This window comes from Myotis lucifugus, unplaced genomic scaffold (assembly GCF_000147115.1).
Source record: "Myotis lucifugus unplaced genomic scaffold, Myoluc2.0 scaffold_157, whole genome shotgun sequence".
In the NCBI taxonomy this organism is placed as follows: Eukaryota; Metazoa; Chordata; class Mammalia; order Chiroptera; family Vespertilionidae; genus Myotis; species Myotis lucifugus.
This window is the reverse complement of record NW_005871205.1, coordinates 2,474,082-2,497,344: the sequence shown is the minus strand read 5'-3', so window position 1 is coordinate 2,497,344 and position 23,263 is coordinate 2,474,082. Positions and strand designations below refer to the sequence as shown.

The window sequence follows — 23,263 nt, the reverse complement described above, 5'->3', positions numbered from 1 at the left end:
AGTTTATATTGTTCATTATATTCCACATATGAATGAGAACATGTGATATTTATCTTTCTCTTCTCTGACTGGCTTATTTCACTTAGCATAATGCTCTCCAGTTCCATCTATGCTGTTGCATATCGTAAGAATTCCTTCTTTTTTACAGCAGCATAGTATTGCATTGTGTAGATGTGCCACCATTTTCTAATCCACTCATCTGCTAATGGGCACTTAGGCTGTTTCCAGATCTTAGCTTTTATAAATTGTGCCGCAGTGAACATAGGGGTGCATATGTCCTTTCTGATGGGTGTTTCTGTTTTCTTCGAATATATTCCTAGACGTGGGATTACTGGGTCAAATGGAAGTTCCATTTTTAATTTTTTGAGGAAACGCCATACTGTTTTCCATAACGGCTGTACCAGTCTGCATTCCCACCAGCAGTGCAAGAGGGTCCCTTTTTCTCCACATCCTCGCCAGCACTTGTCGTTTGTTGATTTGTTGATGATAGCCATTCTGACAGGTGTGAGGTGGTACCTCATTGTTGTTGTGATTTGCTTCTCTTGGATGATTAATGACTTTGAGCATGTTTTCATATGTCTCTTGGCCTTCTGTATGTCCTCTTTCGAAAGTGTCTATTTAGATCCTTTGCCCATTTTTTGATTGAATTGTTTATCTTCCTTTTGTTAAGTTGTATGAGTTCCCTGTAAATGTTGGAGATTAAACCCTTATCGGGGATAACATTGGCAAATATGTTCTCCCATGCAGTGGGCTTTCTTGTTGTTTTGTTGATGGTTTCTTTTGCTGTGTAGAAGCTTTTTATTTTGATATAGTCCCATTTGTTTATTTTCTCCTTAGTTTCCATTGTCCTAGACAGCGATGGCGAACCTATGACACGCGTGTCAGAGGTGACACGCGAACTCATTTTTTGGTTGATTTTTCTTTGTTAAATGGCATTTAAATATATAACATAAGTATCAAAAATATAAGTCTTTGTTTTACTATGGTTGCAAATATCAAAAAAATTCTATATGTGACACGGCACCGAAGTTAAGTTAGGGTTTTTAAAAATGCTGACATGCCGAGCTCAAAAGGTTCGCCATCACTATCCTAGGAGATGTATCGGTAAAGGTACTGCTACGACAAACGTCTGCTATTTTGCTGCCTATGGCTTCTTCTAGGATTTTTATGGTTTCCCATCTTACGTTTAAGTCCTTTATCCATTTTGAGTTTATTTTTGTGTATGGTGTAAGTTGGTAGTCTAGTTTCATTTTTTTTGCATGTATCTGTCCAATTTTCCCAACACCATTTATTGAAGAGACTGTCTTGACTCCATTTTATGCTCTTGCCTCCTTTGTCAAATATTAATTGAGCATAATGGCTTGGGTCGATCTCTGGGTTCTCTGTTCTGTTCCATTGGTCTACATGTCTGTTCTTGTGCCAGTACCAGTCAGTTTTGAGAACAGTGGCTTGGTAGTATAGCTTAATATCTGGTATTGTGATCCCTCCAATTTTGTTTTTCTTTCTCAAGATTGCTGCAGCTATTCGGGGTCTTTTTTTACTCCAGATAAATTTTTGGAGAGTTTGTAGAACTTTTTTCTTTCAATCCTCACCTGAGGACATGCTTAGTTGGAGGGGAGGGGGGAGATCAATTGGTTGCCTTCCATAGGCTCCAAGACTGGGAATGTGCCCTGGTATGTGCCCTGACCGAGAAACTGGCAACCTTTCAGTGCACTGGACAATGCTCAACCAACTGAGCCACTTTGGTTTGGTGCATTTTGGAACATTTATTAAGAGTTCAAGAAATAAAATTACTGGATCATAGAGTATAAACAATTTTAAACACTTCTGTTATATTACATATTTATATCTTATAGAAAGGCTGTTCCAATTAACATTTATTCTAACCAGCGTAGTATAAAACTGTTCATTTCTCCTAGCTGTATTAACACTGGATATTCTCATTTCTGTTTTAATCATTAGTAATTTTTGAGGATAAAGATAGTTGGTTTGGTGTATTTTATTATAGACTAGAGGCCCGATGCATGAAAATTCGTGCAAGAACAGGCCTTCCTTTCCCCGGCTGCCAGCATTGGTTTCCCTCCAGCACCCGGAACCTGGGCTGCCTCACCAGCTTCCTTCTGGCATGCAGGACCTGGGCTGGCTTCCCTCAGGCTGCCCGCAGGCACCGGGACCCGGGCTGGTTTCCTTCCAGCCCCGGCTTAGTCAGGAAGGATGTTCGGAATGACATCCAGAAGACGTCCGGTCTAATTAGCATATTACCTTTTTATTATTATAGATTGAATGTTTTTCAGATGTTTATTAGGCATTTCTATTAAAAATGTTTAGAAGATAGTTTTATTGAATATAATCTACAAACCCTAAAATAAACCTGTTTTAATGTATACAATTCAGTTGATTTTTAGTAAACTTACAGAGTTTACTAAACAGAGTTTACAGACTGCAATCTTCACTGCAATCCTGTATTTCCGTTTTATGAGTTTATTCTTTTCAATCTATATACCCTCTTTTCTTTTTTTAAGAGAGAGAAAGGGAGAGGGAGAGAGAGAAAAATCAATGAGAGAGAAATATCAACATCGACTGGCTGCCTCCTGTACGCCCCCCACTGGGGGTTGAACTGGAAACCCAGTGTGCACTGACCTGGAATGAAACTGGTGACCTCTTGGTGTATGGGTAGATGTTCAACCACTGAGCCACACACATGCTGGGCGCAATCTATATACCCTCTTGATATATTATGAATATTAGTCTTCTATTGTATTTACTAAAACTATTTGCTTTTTAATTGTTTGTATTACCCTTAGACTAAAGTCTATGCTACAGAGTTTTGCTAGCAAAACTTTCAATGAGCCAACCTTACTTATCTCTTCAGCCTTTTCTCTTCCCAAGTCCCTGCCTTGCACACTGCTCAGTCAAGCTGACATGTCATGCTCCCCTTTATCTCTAGGCTTTGTACACACTGTTTCCTTTACCTGGGACACTTTTTCCTCTTCTCTTTACATGACTAATTCCTACTCATCCTTCAGGTCCCAGGTCTGTCACTTCTTCTGGGAAGCTTCCCTGACTCCACTCCCAGACCATGGTAGGTGCTCCTTCTATGCACACCATAGCACCCTTACTTACCCATTGTGGCTCCTACCTCTTTATTATACTTAATTGTTTGACTGCTTATCGCCCCAACTAACCTTTAAGCCAGGGACTTGGTTTATTTGTGCATATTTTTGTATCACCCGGGGGGGCCAAAAGTATTGGATACATAGATCAATGGATGGATGGATAATGCCATATTTAGCAATATTTTCCGTTTTGAGTTCTTCCATTGTTTTTAAGCATTGCTCTGTTTCCAGAAGCCCAAAAATATGACCATCTTTAAGACTTTTAAAAATTTATTTGAGAGAGAGAGAAAGGGGGAAAGAGGAGAGAGAGAGAGAGAGAGAAAGGGAGTGAGAGAGAGACAGAGAACGAACCATCAATTTGTATTCCACCTATTTAGGCATTCATTAGTTGATGCTTGTGTGTGCCCTGACCAAGGATTGAACCCGCAACCTTGGCATATTGGGAGGATGATCTAACCACCTGAGCTGCCTGGCCAGGGCCCCTTTAAGATTTTTGATATGTATTGCTAAATTGTTCTCCAGAAAAGTTGAATCAAGTTTTGTTGACAAGCTATATATAAAAATGTACGCTTCACTGTACCCTCACCAGCCATGAGTATCATCATCATCATCATTACTCACTTTCTTTCTCATAAGAGCCATTGTTTACTGAACATTTACTGTGCATCAGACACTGTGCTGAGTACCTTACATGCATTATATTACTTAATTTTTACATTACTCCTATGATGTAGATATTATTATTATCTCTATTCTACAAAGAAAATTGAGGCTCAGAGAAGTAAAATGAATTGCCCAAGATTATAGGAATAGTATCTGACCCTAGAATCCTTTCTTTTAACCACTAGTATTTTATTGTTGTTTTAACTTACATTTTTAAAATCAGAGGTTAAACATTTTTCCAAATGTTTATTATATATGTTTTATATTTCCTGTTTTGTAAGTCATTGATGTGAGTAGCCCAACTTTTTCCATGGATATTTTTGCCATATTGATTTTGTAAATATTCATTATATACTAAGAATATTAACCTTTTTCTGTTTTGTTGCACATTTTGCCTCAGTTTTTCATTTGCTGTTTTTGTTTGCTTTTGTCATATTTATTTTGATGTACAGATATTTTAAAAAATTTAATGCCATCATTCCAAAGTCTTTTTTGCGTGTTTGATTTTCACATTGTTTTCTTAGTTCAATTTTCCATCAATAGGGTAGAGAAATATTCACCTGTATTTTCTGAAGTTGTCTTATAGGTTATTTTTGTATTTAACTTTAATCACGTGAAATTAATTTTACTGCATGGTATGAGGTAAATATTAAATTAATTTTGTTCTAAATAGTTAACAACTTGTCCCAGTTCATTTTATGAAATAGTTACTCCTTTTTCTAATGGTGTACAATTCCACCTCTGGGAAATACTAAATTGCTGTATAAGCCAGAGTGTGTTCTATTGAAGTTCCATTACTATTTCCACAGGAGTTTAGTTAGTTTAGCAGGTATTACATAGTATTAATTAAGTGACATGGACAGAAAATAAACCTAAACTAGCTTAGATTTTAAAATTTGACTCAAGTGACTGGGAAGTACAGAGGAAGAGCAGGCCTTTGGTGTTCAAAAGGCATCTTCGGGTCTCTCCTCCTTTTTATGTGGCTTTCAGTGAAAGGGAGCAGATTCTAGATCAGTGATGGCAAACCTATGACACGTGTGTCAGAGGTGACACGCGAACTCATTTTTTTGGTTGATTTTTCTTTGTTAAATGGCATTTAAATATATAGAATAAATATCAAAAATATAAATCTTTGTTTTACTATGGTTGAAAATATCAAAAAATTTCTATATGTGACACAGCACCAAAGTTAAGGTTTTTCAAAATGCTGACACGCCAAGCTCAAAAGGTTCGCCATCACTGTTCTAGATTATGCCCAGTCTGAAAAAAGGCACTGTGCAGAGCCCATACTTCTTTCCTATGTAGCACCATTAAATATTATTCCTGGTTCCAGCAGCTTAGGGCTTTACTGCTTTTCTATTAAATGCCTGCTGTCATTGGCTACACAGTGCCTGGCCCATTGTAGGCATTCACAGGTCCATGTTTCTTATTCATTCATTCATTCATTCAAAAAACCTAGCTGTAGTAGGGAAAGTTCTTTTTTAAAAGACAAAACCAAACAAAATGATTATTGATAAAAATCTTTACCTAATTCAAAATATGCCAGAATTCAGGTACACATGGGAGAGATCTAAAGATTCTTGTTAATCTTTAATGAGTGCTATTTTGTGCAGTAATCTCATCCATTCTCTTCCACTGGTTCTCAGCACTGAGTCCTTTTCAAATACTTTAACAAACTGCCCTGCATTTTCTTGCCCAGCTGAGCAACACAGCTGCTGTTCACAGTGCCCCTTATTTTCCTGTTTGTCCAGAGAATGTCTGGTGAGGTGATCTTGGCTCTGAAATGTATTGAAAGGTCTCATGATTCCCTAGATTTCCTGAGAGACTGGAAATATTTCCCTTACTGAGTGGGAGAGGCTATGCTTAGAAATAATTGGTGATAAGTAGTGTACTGTGTTCCAGCCTAGATTTTATGGAGCTGTGTGATTCAATTAAAAAAATAATAATTTAGTATCTTTTTGTATCCCGTGCTACACTTGACTCTGAAGATATTTATTTATTTAATTCATACCAGGATTGATGATCAAGCAGTCAGTTAGACGCTGGCTTCAGAAAGCTTAGCATATGAGAAGAAAGATTAGTATTAAATGAGTAGTTAGAATACACTGTAGTAATCACAAATTATATAAGCCTTGAGAAAGAGAAAGAAGGTCAACAAGGATTCTGAGTTGAGCCTTAAAGATTGAGTGGTATTGGTTTGAAAATAGAGCATTTCTGAAACATGAGCTTAAGGCACAGGGCTAGACGTGAGGTATGCTGGGAGCCACAAACAGTACAGTGCTGATGCCACGTAAAGTGCAGAAAAGGGGCCTGTAGAAATATAAAAAATTTTTTTCTGAATTGTAACTTAAGCACTTCTTTTACCTTAAATACAGTATATGTATTCTCTTGGCTTTCCTTTAAAGTGAATTTGTTAAAATTTGTGATTATGGGCACGTATAACTGTCCTAGTAGCTACAATGTTTCGCATGTTTGCTATGCTGTAGACACTGGGTTTGGCGTTAAACAGGCATCACAACTATTTGAAGGAATACTATTATTGTTCCCATTTTACAGATGAAGAAATTGATTTTCAGAGAGGTGTTTAGACTCCCCCAGCTAGGAGTATCAGAGCTGGGATTTAAGCTTTGGTTGCCACTCTCCAAGACTAACTTACCTTCCAGTTGTTAGAATTAGTCTCTATGTCTAGGTGCTGTTTGAGTTGTTTACATTTTATTAACCATGTTGCTTCATGTTTGTCCTGCTTTAGTTTGAAATTACTGCAACTTGAGTAATTTTGCTGCTTTTGTCTTGGTGCTTGATAAACTCAGTTCAACAGAAGCTTGTTGAGAGCCTTTCAAGCACTGTGGGATTATATAAAGCATCATCTTTGCCTTGGAGTTTACAGGGCTAGTGGGGGAAGGCAGCCATAAACTAAGCATGTATAATCAAACCTAAAATGTGAGTGCAATAGAGAATAAAGGGCCAGGACTGTGGAACAGACTAATTGGGAAAAATGGAGAAATAAAGATCTTTTCAGCTAAGAAAATGAAAGATACATTATTTACTTCTAAATATTAATCCTTTCATTTTCATTTACAATCAGAAGCCAACTTTATCTATGGTGTGATTGTTGTAAGATAGTGTTGTCTAAGGTATGCCAGCCAGATACTGAAACTTCTATCTTTGGAAAGCGTGTGTTTGTAGGTATTACCTTGCCCCTCACCTCTCCCACCTCCATACCTTTCCCTGCTTAAAGGGGAAAAAACAAACAAAAACACCCAACAACCTCATTTTTACTGATTCAGACAGATAGGGGAATGTATGAAATTATGTATATAGAAGTTTAAGGGAAGACATCTCTGTGCAACTTCCTCATTGGAGTAGTGATTCTCTACTTGTTGCTTTAGACACTTCTATAGAAACAACAACAATTTGAGAGAGCCTTTTCTTCACAATTACAATATTTAGCATGTCTCAGACAAGAATTAAACCACATGTTTGCTTCTCATAACATATTATCTTAATCTATTAAGGAAGCTCATTTATTCTTTAGAGTTTGAGAAAGCAATTGTGGTTTAGAATAAAAATAGTGTCTGCCAATGATTCTAGTATAGTCCACATGGGGGTTGAAGCCCTGAAAGTATTTTCATTTCTTTCTTCTTAGGCCTTCAAAAATACCTATAGCAACGTGAAGCAGTCTAGCGTAGTGGTGGTTTGGGAACTCTCCGCCTGAATCTGAATACTGCCTTTACAATTTACTAGACTCAGACAACTCAATTACTCCATGCTTCAGTTTGCCCATCTGTAAAATAGAAGTAATAAATAGTACTTTTATAGAAGTGAGCATTAAATGAGAGAGTGCCTTAGTACCATGCCTGGCACTAAATAAACATGCACTTATGAAGTATTAGTCATTTTTATAATGATGGTTATTTAGGGTTGCTATTTGGTTATTAAGCAATTTTTCATTATAATACAGATTTGGTGGGGAAGATACTTGCTTTATGACAATATAGTTCAAATGAATAGCTTATTTCAGGAGTTTCTCTTTTTTTAATTTAGTACTCAATAATACCTTCATTTTTTTAAATTAGAGACTTTCTGCTCTAGTTGTTAATCTCTATGCCAAGTATGTTTGTTGTGTATAATTTTGTAATGACCCTGGAGCACCATACAGAATGGTTAATGCAACTGTAATCTTTAAAAATCCCCTTTCCTTGAGAGCTTATCAATTTACTAGGTCATGCTTAGCAGGATATTAATCTATTGAATGTTTTGCTATGGAAGGACAGGTCATTGCAAGTGGTCACCTTAGTTTTATAGTCAAATCAGACTGAATATGTTGACATTTTTAATGATCAAGACCATAAATCATGTGGCAAAATAGAAATCGATAGATATTTTTTAAATATAGAGAATCTGAGGACACTGAATGTATTCATGGGTTTAAATATATCTTTGTACAAAGAAACAATAGGTGAGAAGAATGATTTGTGTAATCCAGCTATACCAAGCATTTGGAAATTGAAATTGAATGCAGCTTTGAAAAGATGCATTTCCAAAGCAACTGAATGAACTCACATTTAACAAGAGGCCTTTGGTTCAGACTTTGGTTGCATTTTGATTACAGTTTTTACTATTGAATGCTGTCATAAAATAGAGACAAACTATTTCTTCTTAAAGAGAGTACTGAAAAAAAAATACACCAAACTTTCTAGGAGTACAATATTTTAATTCATCTTCTAGATCTGTTTTATACAAGCTTCAACTTTCTCAACTCTGAGCATTTTAATGTTGATTCTGTAGTTTTCAATTAAACTTCAAAGGAACTGTAGACTATAAAGGAAGTCTGGTTAGGCAAGGTGTGGCTGAAAAATCCAGGAATTCCTCCACTTGCCTACAAAACATTCTTGCAGGATATGGCATCTTGATAATTAAACACAGGGCTTTTAGTAGAAAGAATAGTCTTTGGAAATTTCCACTTAAGCACCATTTTGTAGGATTTTAATCTATAAGACTTGAAAAAAAATAGAGAATTTTATTAAACAAACTAATAATGAAAAGTCTTATGTTCTTGAAATTGTCTTATAGAAGACTATAGTTGTGTTGCAAAATGAACAATTTTAAAGACACAAGGATGATCTGGACCTCTGTGTTGCATGAGCTTGCTCAGAATGCCAGTCTGCTGAAAGTTAGAAATAGAGATGTTGCTCACCAACTTAGTCTTTGATTTGTTTCCATCTGTTCTTTCAGGTGATTCAAGGCACTTAGAGGAAGACTGTGTTTTAACAGGTCCAGGGCTTATACTTGCTTTTTTCATAGATTCTCCCCCCACTCTCCTATCCCCACCCATACTTAATTGGATTGCATTCATTTTGCAAACATTTATTAAATCCGTACTCTGCACAAGACTTTATATCATTTAAGCTGCCAGAACAGTCTGCTCTTTTTAAAACAAGTTGCCTTATCTGAGCATGTGTTTTAGAAAACTGGATGATTGAGGTTCTGTGTTTTATTCTTTCTTCATTCTAAAGTAACCATAATAGTGATTCTTAGGAAAAAACTTTTCTGTAATAGTTGTGTGAACTCTAAAATGGAACCTTATAGTATAGGATTAGATCATATATGGTCCTAAATTCAATGATGAAAGAAAAAATATTGAAATGGACAATGTCTTTGGAAAAATTTGAATGCACAAAAATATATTTTGAAAATGTATGGGTCAGTAGTTGAGAAAATGCCTTATCAGATAGTTGTTGTTTTTTCATTGATTTTAGAGAGAGAAAGAGAGAGAGAGAACCTTCCATTTGTTGTTCCACTTATGTATGCATTCACTGGTTGATTCTTTTATGTGCCCCTGCCTGGGGATTGAACCCACAACCTTGGTGTACTGGGACGATGCTCTAACCAACTGAGCTACCCAGCCAGGGCCTCGGATAGTTATTTCTTAACACCACCCCCCCCCTGCTTAAATTAGAAAGTTCTTTTTCCTCATTTTACTTTTTGCCTACTTCACTTGATTTATTACTGACTTTCCAAAATACCATTTTGGAAGTTGAGAGCACAATTTCTTTAAGATCAGCAAGCAATGTGACAGTGATATTGAAATAATGAATTTTTTCATTATTTAAAATCCTAAGCCTTATATTCGTCTAGAGAAAAAGTATTTTCTACACGACCCTAGTGTACTTTTCTTCCCTGCCGAATCCAGACCCAAAAGGACAGTTTCCCTCTCTGGATAATTTAATAATGACTTTATGTCTTAAGTACTTGTTGTCAAGAAAATAGGCTGCATCTAGCATAGTGGTTAAATTGACTTTAGGTTCTGGAGCCAGATTCTAGAGTTAAAATCCCAGCTCTACCACTTAGTAGGTGTAGATTTTGGAAAATCACCTTTCTAAGCTTCACTTTCCTTCTCTTACAGTATTATTGTTAGCTTTCATGAAATAACTAAATGAATGCTTAACATAGTGTCTAGCACTCTAGCACAGTGAGTGTTCGTTCATTATCTGCTAATAATTACTAATGTTAAGTGGATTTAATTCTTTGATTCTTGCACAGTATTATATACTTAATTTTAAAAAATTATGACAGTTGGCTTCCAAAGCATATTTACACTTGGAGTGCGGGTGAATTTCCCGCCAAAATATAAGATGGCTCTGTCTTTTGGTTTTGTTCCATCCACCAAAAGGGTGGATTACAAACAAATATTTGGTAATACGCAGTTACAATCGGCCCGAGTTTACACGTTTCCCGCACTCCACCGCAAATCTATATGAACCGAGTTAAAGACGGCTCCCGCGGAGTACGCGCAATTCACGCGAGCCGACTTAACTCGTTTCCCGCACTCCAAGTGTTTATTATAGGTGATATATTTGAGCCTTTACTGAATTGTGTCAAATATGTATTATGCTTAGATGTGTTGCTTTATGAGTAGTTGTACACCCTGGATTGAAATGGGCATAACCATCTTTGAATGGTAATGAAATAATGTGAGATGAAGTACATTTGAAGATAGTGAAAACTATAGTTTGTGGTTATCTACGGGGCCGTTAAAGCTATTAAAGTTCTTTTTAGGTAAAGATGCAGTGAACTTTAGCACTGAGCATATGAGTCTAAATTTAATGCTCAGTGGGCACAAATGAGTGATATTTTAAATAATTTAGTTCATTAGTTGTTATGATAGACAAAGTTTGATAACAGTCATTCCAAACATCGTTTTTGCTGTTGCCACTTAGTGATTAAGATGGAAAGTCATATACTTGCTTTCCCAGGCTCTCTTGGACCTACCAGAGTAACCATGTAACCTAGTTCTGGCCAGAGACCCGTAAGGAACAATATGCATGGTTTGGGGTATACAGCTCTGTAACTGAAACTGTCTGAAGCAAGCATGTCAAACTCAAAGGCTAACATGGGCCAAATAAACAAGGTTTAAGTTTATGTGGGCCACAAAAAAACAAAAGCTTCAATTTTCATAGAAATGTAGGTTTATTTTGATAGAGACATGCTGAATACAAAGGGCAGAAATAAAAGTAATTGTTAACATAAAATAATAGAATATTTTAATAAAAATTAATATTTTTTCTTGAACATTAATTTACCAGACACTGAATAACTGCATAAATTAATAAGTGTAATGGAAATAAATCTATTTTTCTTGTTCTCCGAAAGCAAAGTATTTCCTGTTGCGCACACCAAACAAGTCAATATAAGACTAATGACATGGCGATTGACTGATAAAATATTCACTGCTAGTATTAGTGGAGGGAAATGGTGCACCTGCATGTAGGGTGCGTAAGGGAAATGAATGCAACACGATTATAGTAATCAGTCATTATCGAATGTTGTAGTTTGTTATTAATAATCCTATATAATAAAACCCAAATCGACCGAACAGCGGAATGACTGGCAGAACGACCTGTCGCTATGATGCACGCTGACCACCAGGGGGCAGACGTTCCCCTAGAGGAAGGCTACTGGTGGTGGCGATCTGCGGGGGAGGGTGGTCGGCAAGTGCCCTGCTGGTTACCTCCCGCAAACTGGCAGTTGGACATCCCCCAAGGGCGCAGGCCGGGCTGAGGAACCCACCCCCCCCATGCACAAATTTCATGCACCTGGCCTCTAGTTATGCATTACAGGATATTGTAAAAATTAGGTAACAATATTTTTATTAAAACGTTTCTTACCATTATGTTGGCTGGGCTACAAAAATATTAGTTGTGGGCTGCATGCAGCTGCCATGAGTTTGACATGCTTGGTCTGAAGGGACATGGTTTCTCCCATCTCATGCTCACTTTGTTGCATGCACTTGTTGCATGTAATGGTATGTAAAATCATGTTCACTATAAAATAACTTACATTTTCATTCATATTTACTGATTGTCATCGGAGCACATATTATCAAATTAATGCAAGTTAAATGCACATTAGATGCGACTCCAGAGTTATCTACACTAATAAAAGAGAAACATGGTAATTAGCGTACGACCGCTACCCTTCCCATTGGCTAATCAGCATATCCTTATGCAAATTAACTGTCAGCCAAGATGGCGGCCGGCAGCCAGGCAGCTGGAAGCGAACATGAGGCTTGCTTGCTTCAGTGACTGCAGACTCCAACGTTCCCGCCTGCCTTGCCGGCCTCTGAGCTACAACTCTAAGAAACTATGTTGCAAATATAGAAGCTAAACAAAACACCAGAAACCAGCTTTCAGCCAGCCGGGATCTCAGAGCTAGAGTTATACATTGTTTCGATTATAGCAGCGGAAGCCTCAGAGCTAGAGCCAGAGCTAAAGCTGGCCCAGAATAAAAAAAAAAAGAAAAGAAAAAAAGGAGTGGTTGGGAGCTTCAGTCAATTGCCAGCCTGAAAGCAGCCCTCAGCCCCTCACCCAGACTGGCCAGGCACCCCAGTGGGGACCCCCACCCTGATCCAGGACACCCTTCAGGGCAAACCAGCCAGCCCCCACCCGTGCACCAGGCCTCTATCCTATATAGTAAAAGGGTAATATGCCTCCCAGCACCGGGATCAGCGGAGCTGCGAGGCCTCCTGGCACCGGATCAGCGTGACAGGGGGCAGCGCCCAAACCCCCTGATCGCCCTGCGGCTCTGTGTGTGACAGGGTAGAGCCATAACCTCCCCATCGGCCCTGCCCTGAGTGTGAGAGTGGCGGCGCCCCAACCCCCTGATCGGCCCTGCTCTGTGGGTGATAGAGGGTGGCGCCCCAACCCCCCCCCCCCACCTACACGGGCCCTGCTCTGTGTGTGATGGGGTAGAGCCATAACCTCCCCATCGGCCTTGCCCTGAGTGTGACAGTGGCGGCGCCCCAACCCCTTGATCCGCCCTGCTGTGTGTGTGACAGGGGGCAGTGCCCCAACCCCCTGATTGGCCCTGCTCTGTGCATGACAGGGTACGGAGCCCCAACCCCCCTGATGGGCCCTGCTCTGTGGGTGACAGGGGGCAGTGCCCCAACCCCTTGATTGGCCCTGCTCTGTGCGTCACAGCGGGTGGTGCCGCAACCTCCCCAGCGACCCTGCCTTGAGTGTAATAGGGGGCGGTGTCCCAACCCCCCAATCAGCCCTACCCGGAGCGTGACTGAGGGTGGCATCGCAACCTCCCAATCCGCCCTGCTCTGTGCATGACAGGGGGCGGCGCCCCAACTCCCCAATCAGCCCTGCTCTGAGCCCGACCAGGGGCTGCACCTAGGGATTGGGCCTGCCCTCTGCCACCCAGGAGCAGGCCTAAGCCAGCAGGTTGTTATCTCCCGAGGGGTCCCAGACTGCGAGAGGGCACAGGCCGGGCTGAGGGACCCCCTCTTCCCCCCCGAATGCACAAATTTTTGTGCACCGGGCCTCTAGTCTATATATAAAAAAGGCTAAGTGACCATCTGATTGTCTGACCGGCTGACCAGCCAGTACATATGATGCACACTGACCACCAGGGGGCAGACGCTCAATGCAGGAGCTGCCAAGCTGCGGTGACTTGGCAGTGGCAGTTCTCGGGTGATGCACCCTGGAACCAGAGAAAAGCAAGCCTGATTCCTCACGGGGGCCACGAGATTCCACCTTCAGCCATGGGTTACTTTGTTGCTGGGGCACTGTTGGCCCTGAATCTGGTTTACTGCTGAGCTGTGGTGACATGACAGTAATTAATTTCCTTTCAATGTGCACAAATCCGTGCACCAGGCCACTAGTTATTTATGAGATGCTTAGCATAGAACCTGGCCTTCAGAAAATGGCAGCTGTTGTTACTGTAAGTATAGCATATGATGTTTGAGGATGAAGAAATTAAGGTTGTCCAGGGTTCTTCTTGGCTCCTGAGTGCAACATAGAACAATGATGGGGTTTTTTTCTGCCACACCAGCCAAAATTTATAACAGATGAATGTGGCCAAGGGAATAATGTCACTATTTTAAGGATTAGGATAGATTATCAGTTGTATTTTAAGGGAAAAACTCTAACATAACTGCCTCACAATTATAGGCCAAAATGAACATGATCCCCCCAAATAGTACACTAGTTAAAATTTTTATTCTTTAAATTGTAAAGTATTTTATTTACACAAAGAGTATTTTGATTATTTTAATGCAAACAGTTTTTGCTTTCTTTCAAATTTATGATGTAAAGGTTTTCAAAGGACAAAGTGATATAAATGTAATGCAAAATGTCAGAAAACCCTAATGATAAAATTCCTCTGGGAGTCATTCATCAAGGATGTTAACCATTTTCAACTATAGCCACACTGAGCCAGAAATAGTTTCAGGTGATGTGTTTTACAGTGTTGACACATATGTCTAACAAGATCTTATACCACTGACAAAAGGTACTATGACAAATACAGTAATATGATAATCTTTGTACACTTACTCTGTAAATAACATGCATTTGTAGCTCAAAATATTTTGATACTTTAGTTGCTCTGGTCAGATTGTGGTGCTCAAATATAATGAATCATACATATAAAGAGTAAGACATAAATATTGCTTAAGAAATTACCCATAGAGGAAGACATAGTGACCTCCTTTTCTTAAAGGAAGTATTTATTTTTCAGATTACAGTGGGCAGGGATATACCTCTGAAAGTTTCCTGAGGATTCAAAATTTTAAAGTAAGAATAACAGTGATAGACAGTAAAACTCTAAGAGCAGTAATATGCTTTTGTTCAAGTGCTGTCATGTATTTTCTACTGAAAGCAAAGTTGTCTAAACTTGTACCTTATCACTTGTTGCTTGGTATAGGATTGTCTTGTTTTTAAACAAGGAGGAAAATCTTGTTTTAAGGTGACTCATAGTGACGTAATATATTAGTAACGGGGTGGTGCTCAATATGAGCACTGGTAATAACAGATACTGGCAATTTTCCCGTAAAATTTAACTCATCTTGGGAATTCTTAGGAATCTGTGTTTACAGGTACCTGATTGCAGGAAGTCTTAATAGTAGGAATGGTTAAATATCACTGCTATAGGACCATGAGAATTTAAAGTGTGGCACTTAGATGAGTTATAATTAGCTTATACTTCTAAGACTTTAAATATCTAGCAGTCTCTCTTATCTGCTATTATTTTTCTCTTCCTGTCTTTTGAGACCCATTTATCTATGATTGGATGATTTATCCATTTAAAGTTAATTAAGATCAGCTACTAAACCCTATTTCATTTTGTTTGGTTTTTAAAATCTTACTGTGGTTATGGAACTAAGTCTAATGGTAAGTTGATTTTGGTATCACTATAGCTGTATAAATATTGCCAGGACACCTGGGAATACGGTTTGCTAGTAAAAGGAGGACAGGTATGGATAACTAGAAAGATACATAGACATTTATTCTCCTAATTAGAGATTTAGAGGTTTTTATAATTTCCTATAAAAAAAAGGTTCTATCGAAACTTCAACTTAAGCCCTTTTTACAGTAAAAAAGATTACCATCTATATATATAAAAGCCTAAGCAACCATTACAACTGGTTGACTGAACGCTCAATGCAGGAGCTGCTCCCTGGTGGTCAGTGCACTTCCACAGCCAACCTCCCATGGTCCCTCCCTCCGGCCAGCCAACCTCCCGCGGTCCTTCCCCCAGGCCGGCCCCAATTGGCCCCAATTGGGACTGGGCAAGACCACCCCAATTGGCCCGATCGCCAGCCAGGCCGAGGGACCCCACCCATGCACCAGGCCTCTAGTTTTTAATAATAAATCTAAAGCTAAAAGAGGTTTGGAAAAACTGTTAATGGAAAACTTAGGGAAAATTACATGATTGCTTGGCAGTCTTATCTTGGAGAGGATTAGAGTTTTTTAAAGTAAGAAAATGTGTAAGATGTTGAAGAGTAGCCTATTTTGTTCTAGTTCTTATTTATTTATTTATTTATTCATGCATTCATTCATTCATTTATTTATTTGGAAGATTTAAGTTAGTTAAGGAGTTACAGGATATAGGGTAATAAGAATAGTTCTTGTAATAAATATAAAAGAGCTTATTGGTATATATATTTGAAAAACTGTTGGTTAGTTCCTAAAGAAAGTAGACAGTATACTTGTGCAAATGATGCAACATTAACTTAGTATCTTTGGAGCTCCTTTTTGACATTGCCTTCAGTTCTTTTAAATATCTCCAATTCTTCCTTTGAAGGTGAATTTGTTTTTTGGAAAAGCCAAGAATAATTTGCATCTATATCTGATGAAAATTAAACAATCCAAAACATCTTGTCTTTTAATAATCAGTCCCCACCCTCAAAACTGCAGGACAGTGGGTAGGTGCATAACCATGGAGCAGATGGCACATCAAAATACTGTCTTAGGGATTTGGCAGGGAGATGCAGAACAGGGAAGAGAGCCCTAAACCATGGAGCCGTATTCACAAAATTAATAACTTTAGTGAAAGAAATAAAGAAAGGGAAAATATGCTTGTCTATAAATTAGTGAGATAAATGTTTGTGAGTCATAAAATATCCAAGCAGATAGTCCAAAAATGTTTCAAGTAGTTGGATATTAAAGAACCTCTTAAAATGATTATTTGAGGAGAATATTCATTTCATTTTTTATTTTTATTTTTTAAAGATAACATTCATTTTAAAATAAACATCGGTTGTGTTGGCTAGATAAAGAAATTCATTAGTTTATTATTTTATAAGCTTAAATTGAATTCTTTATTTTTACTTTGAGAGATATTCTCAAAAAAGTATTCACCAACCTAGATGAAATGGACATATTTTTAGAAAAATACAAGCTCCCAAAACTCAACCAAGAAGAATCAAAAAACCTGAATAGGCCGATAACCACCGAAGAATTGAAACAGCGGTCAAAAATCTTCCAGCAAAGAAAAGTCCTGGTCCAGACTGCTTTACAGGGGAGTTCTACCAAGCATTCAAAGAAGAACTAAAACCTATCCTCCTCAGACTATTCCAAAAAATTCAAGAGGAAGGCACACTTCCAAGCTCTTTCTATGAAGCCAGCATTACCCTAATCCCAAAACCAGGTAAAGACACCACAAAAAAGAGAACTACAGGCCAATATCCTTGATGAACATAGATGCTAAAATCCTCAACAAAATCCTAGCAAATCAGATTCAGCAATACATTAGAAAGATCATACACCATGACCAAGTGGGATTTATTCCAGGGATGTAAGGATGGTACAATATCCGCAAATCAATAAATGTGATACATCACATAAACAAAACTGAGAGACAAAAATCACATAATCATATCAATTGATGCAGAAAAAGCATTTGACAAAATCCAACACCCTTTCTTGATAAAAACCCTCAGCAAAGTGGGAATAGAGGGATCATACCTCAACATAATAAAAGCCCTATATGATAGACCTACAGCCAACATCATACTCAATGGGCAAAAACTAAACTCATTTCCCCTAAGAACAGGAATACGACAAGGATGCCCACTTTCACCACTCCTGTTCGACATAGTATTAGAAATACTAGCCATAGTGATCAGACAAGAAGAAGAAATAAAAGGCATCCAGATTGGAAAAGAATAAGTAAAACTGTCCTTATTCGCAGATGGCATGATACTATTCATAGAAAACCCCAAAGACTCCATCAAAAAACTAATAAACCTAATAAATGAATTTGGCAATGTAGCCGGATACAAAATTAACACCCAGAAGTCTATAGCCTTTTTATACACCAATAATGAACTCACAGAAAGAGAAATGAAAAAAACAATCCCATTTACCATTGCACCAAAAAAATTAAGATACCTAGGAATAAACTTAACCAAGGACGTAAAAGACCTGTACTCGGAAAATTACAGGACATTGAAAAAAGAGATAGAGGAAGACATAAACAAATGGAAGAACATACCATGTTCATGGATTGGTAGAATCAACATCATTAAAATGTCCATACTACCTAAAGCAATCTATAGATTCAATGCAATACCTATTAAAATACCAATGGCATATTTCAAAGATCTAGAACAAACTCTCCAAAAATTCATCTGGAGTAAAAAAAGACCCCGAATAGCCACAGCTATCCTGAGAAAGAAGAACAAAGTTGGAGGGATCACAATACCAGACATCAAACTATATTACCAAGCCACGGTTCTCAAAACTGCCTGGTACTGGCACAAGAACAGACATATAGACCAATGGAACAGAAGACCCAGAAATTGACCCAAGCCATTATATTCAATTAATATTTGACAAAGGAGGCAAGAGCATACAATGGAGTCAAAACAGCCTCTTTAATAAATGGTGCTGGGAAATTTGGTAGGATACATGCAAAAAAATGAAACTAGATCACCAACTTACACCATACACAAAAACAAACTCAAAATGGCTAAAGGACTTGAATGTAAGACGGGAAACCATAAAAATCCTACAGGACTCCATAGGCAGCAAAATTGCAGACATATGTTGTAGCAATATCTTTACAGACACAGATCCTAGGGCAAGAGAGACTAAGGAGAAAATAAATAAATGGAACTACATCAAAATAAAAAGCTTCACAGCAAGAGAAACCATCAACAAAACAAGAAAGCCCACTGCATGGGAGAACATATTTGCCAATGTTATCCCCATTAAGGGTTTAATCTCCAACATTTACAGGGAACTCATACAACTTAGCAAAAGGAAGATAAACAATCCATCTTTGTTGGGTTAATTTGCATATCCACTCCTGATTGGCTGGTGGGTGTTGCAAAGGTACGGTCAATTTGCATCTTTCTCTTTTATTAGTGTAGCTATTGGAGTTACCTGTTTAAGGGTGAGACTTCCCCATTAGACTGAGGTCAGAAACTTTTCTTGTTCACTATTTGTAACCTCCTTAGTGTCCAGAATATAATAAATATAGGATGTCCCAAAAATTGTATGTATTTTAACAGCTGATAACTCAATTTTCACTCCTTTTCAGGTTTAACTGATTTGAAATAATAGGTGAAGCCAGGCTAAGCTTTGAACAAAGAAAATGTATCCCTAAAGTGCCACTAGACTTTTTATGGGGATACATAAAAGATAATGTTTATAACAAAATTGGTAACAGTAGATGAATTGAAGGTGCACAAATACTGAAGGAAATTATTCTTGATGTTTTCTATTCCATTGCTGCACATTATCAACAGTGCCTGGACCAGAATGGTCATCAGTTTGAAAAGAGGCACTGACACAAAAAAATATTCATTTTTACAGATGTTTTTAAAATTTTGAAAATGTATTTTATTAATTGTATGTTAATAAATACTGAATTTATAGTCACTCAAAGTGTGTAGACATTTTGGGGGATACCCTGTATATGAAGGAATGTGAATCTCATTTAATTATAGACTTCCTCATTACTAAAATCAGACAATTCTGGAGCTGACAATTTTACCTAAGTATACTGGATGAATTGCTTGTATTTTATAGTATTAAATAGGTTGAGAATGAATAGTTAAATTTATAGGCTGTGTTATACATTTGTTAAAGATAAAATTTAAAGAATAGAAATGAAACAACATATAATTAAATTCATGAAAACGACCATTTGGAATTAACCAGAAATAAAGTGGATGGGAGTGGGGTTGAATTGACTTTATGGACAGAGAATAGAATGTGTACTAGTGAAGTCGTGACAGTATGACCATTTGTAGACATACACATGATTTGATTTGACTGGAGTGGAGAGTGTATATGAGAATAGGGCATGGAAGGAGATGACACTTAAGAGACCAGATCATAAGGAGCCGTATGTGATACATTAGGAGGTTGAATTTTATCCTGAAAACTATGAGGAAATATTGAAGAATTTTAAGCAGAAGAGTGATGTGATCAGATTTTGTACTTTAGAAGATAGCCATCTGAAAATGCACTGGAAAAAAGCCAGATATACTTGGTTACTAAATTGGTGAGCAGAGGGAAGGATAGTAATTGAAAAGGAAGAGTCTGGAGTATGGCTTCATTGTTTCAGCCTTGGGCGAAGAGTACATACTGAGCTAGAGTGTGCAGGGGCCAGGTGGTAGAGTGGGAAGTGAGCATCTTGAGTTTGAGGTATATATGCAACAACCAAGGGGAAGTCCCAAGTTAGACCAATACATCTTTACTGCTCAGCAAGGAGATCTAGGCTGGAGACAGAGTAAATGAGTGTGACTATTTATTAAGCTTTTGCTTAAATGTGTAAATATGTTGTATTTATACGTTTATATACATCATGTCTTTTAGTCCTTATGAATTTGTTATTGTTCCTAATTTACACAGTAAGTGTCAGTCAGAGTCACTCTAAAGCTGGGTTGAAACCATGAAAATATGAATGAGATCACTTAGGATGAATGTATATGGTGAGACCTGCGAGGAGTGAAACCCTGAAAGTGGACTTTTGGGGAACTTAGACATTTGAGAGGCTAGAGGAGGAAGGAGATCCTGCAGATAAGGCTGAAAGAGAACATCAAAAGTGATGTTACCCAAAATATGTTCCTCAATTAATTTATCATATAAGATAGTTCTTTATAAGGCAGAGAAAGGTTCTAGAGCCAGGCAAGTTTGGGAAACACTGCAGAACTCCATCCTGTAGATTCACAATGCATATCAGTATTTTGTTAGAAATCTAAGAAATCCCTAATAAAGAAACCCGTTTAATTTTAATAGAATATTTCCCAAACCTATTTGATCATGAACCCTCCTCCCCTTTTTTTGCATACATTCCATTGACATCCCAGGACTGAAGAATCAAAATGAGTGTGGCACCAAAGACTAAACAAAGAGGGAGTTTCCAAGAAGGAAGTTGGATCAAGTTGTCTTGGAGAGGTCAACAGAGGTAAGAGTAGAAAGTCAGTAGACTGGCAGTTGTGAGGGCAATAGTGACCTATGTGAGAGCAGCTACAGTGGAGTGGGTGGTTAGAAGACCATTGTGTTGCAGTGGCTTAGAAGATAAATGAGTGGTGAGGAAGGGGAGCTAGCAGGTAGACACTATTCTTTCCAAAATGTTGTCTCTGAAAGAAAGAAGAAAGTAACTAGAGGAGAGTGTTGGTGTGAAAGAAGGGCTCTTTTTGTGTTACTTGTAAGAGATTTGAGAATATTTTTCTGAAGGGAAGGAGTCCATAGACAAGAAAAGGGTCAAGATATGGCAAGGAACAGAGGATGATTCATGGAGCAAGATTCTGAGGAAATGGGAGGAGAGATGTTACAGAGGACAGTTGAAGAGATTAGATTTGGAAGGGTGTGAAGTATTACACTAAGATCAATACAGTGATGCCCTTTGGAGCTTCTTTTCCAAGTAAGAGTGTGCTTTTGGTGTTTGTTTGGGCTACAGGGTATAGATTTATGTACTGAATCTTCCTCCTTATTGTCACTTTCTACTGTCTCTGTGTCTTCCTCTAGTAGTTCCTTACTTCTGCTGATTTGCTGCTTCATATTTGCTTCCAACTAGAAAACCAGGAAACCAAGCTTTTCAGAGTTTAATAGAAAGTAAGAGTAAATAACCTGAAGGTCTAAAAGGCACTGGTCCCCTGCCCCCAAGGGATGGAAAATTTCTTTTTTTTTTTTAGGTGAGGTCGGAAAAGGAGTTGCTTTGGAATTTCTACATTTTCCAAATAGATAAAAATACCACTAAGGGAACATAGAATTTTTTAAAATTTATATATATGTACCATTGAAAATGTCTACTATTTTATTTCTCTACTTTTTAAAATACTAAATGCAATTTTCCTCATTAGAAAACATTTCTTGGTGATAGATATCTTCACACTGTGTGGTGTTCATACAAAATTTTTCAGTTTAAAGGTGGTTTTTAACTAGAATCTAGACAAGTAATGAAATGGACAGGACATAAGATTCTAAATTATAACCATTAAAATGTGCACGGGTAAATATTCTGCAATTGGTAGTGCCAGGCATTTGTGGTGTGGTCTATACTAAGGGCTTTTGATTTAAGTGAGTCACTATATGATACAGTACTGCTCTGTGTTTTGTTGTTGTTGCTTTTAAAATCTTTATTGTTGAAAGTATTGCATAGGTCCCCTTTTTTCCCCTTCTTCTAGCCAGCCCCCAGCCCCAACCCCAGGCCTTCACTACCTTATTATCTGTAACCCTGGGTTATACATATATGCATATAAGTTCTTTGGTTGATCTCTCCCCACCTATCCACCCTTCCCTACCTTCCCCCTGAGGTCTGACAATGTGTTCCAAGCATCTAAGTCTCTGGATCTACAAACTCATCAGTTTATTTTGTTCATTAGATTCCATATATGAGTGAGATCATGTGATAATTATCTTTCCCTGACTGGCTTATTTTGCTTAGCATAATACTCTCCAGGTCCCTCCATGCTGTTGCAAATGGTAAGAGTTCTTTCTTTTTTACAGTTGGGTAGTATTCCATTGAGTAAATGTACCACAGTTTTTTTATCCACTCATCTGCTGATGGGCACTTTGGATATTTCCAAATTAGCTATTGTAAATTGTACTGCTATGAACATAGGGGTGCATATATTCTTTCTGATTGGTGTTTCCAGTTTCTTAGGATATATTCCTAGTAGTGGGATCACTGGGTCAAATGGGAGTTTCACTTTCTATTTTTTGAGGAAATGCCATACTGTTTTCCATAGTGGCTGCACCAGTCTGCATTTCTAAGAGCAGTGTACTAGGGTTCTCTTTTCTCCACATCCTTACCAACACTTGTCGTTTGTTGATTTGTTTGTTGTTGTTTTTAAATGACTTTTATAGTTGTGTTTTGTTTTTTTCTGTCTAGAGCAGTGGTTCTCAACCTGTGGGTCGCGACCCCTTTGGCGGTCGAACGACCCTTTCACAGGGGTCGCCTAAGACCATCCTGCATATCAGATATTTACATTACGATTCATAACAGTAGCAACATGACAGTTATGAAGTAGCAACGAAAATAATTTTATGGTTGGGTCACAACATGAGGAACTGTATTTAAAGGGCCAGAAGGTTGAGAACCACTGGCTAAATAGCCTTTTTTCAAATGAGAAGTTTGGAAATTCTGCAGTTATTTTTGGACTACTTTTCACACATTTGTAGGCTATTTTTTATTTTTCTATAACTAGGATATATGTTCAGTAGTTTATAATTTATTTA

The 23,263-nt window shown here is 37.9% G+C and overlaps 1 protein-coding gene across 14 annotated transcripts in view; it reads left to right on the top strand.

Annotated features, from left to right (window-relative positions):
- The window catches only part of SSH2 (slingshot protein phosphatase 2), a 215,751-nt gene that overhangs the window by 6,506 nt on the left and 185,982 nt on the right, over window positions 1–23,263 (top strand). For 4 of the 14 annotated variants that reach the window (XM_023759541.1, XM_023759533.1, XM_023759532.1 and 1 more), the window contains exon 2: window positions 20,890–20,987. The exons of the other annotated variants lie outside the window; for them this stretch is intronic. The gene's annotated coding sequence lies outside the window, so the exon portion shown is untranslated. The remainder of the gene's footprint in view (window positions 1–20,889; window positions 20,988–23,263) is intronic. 14 annotated transcript variants of the gene reach the window in all.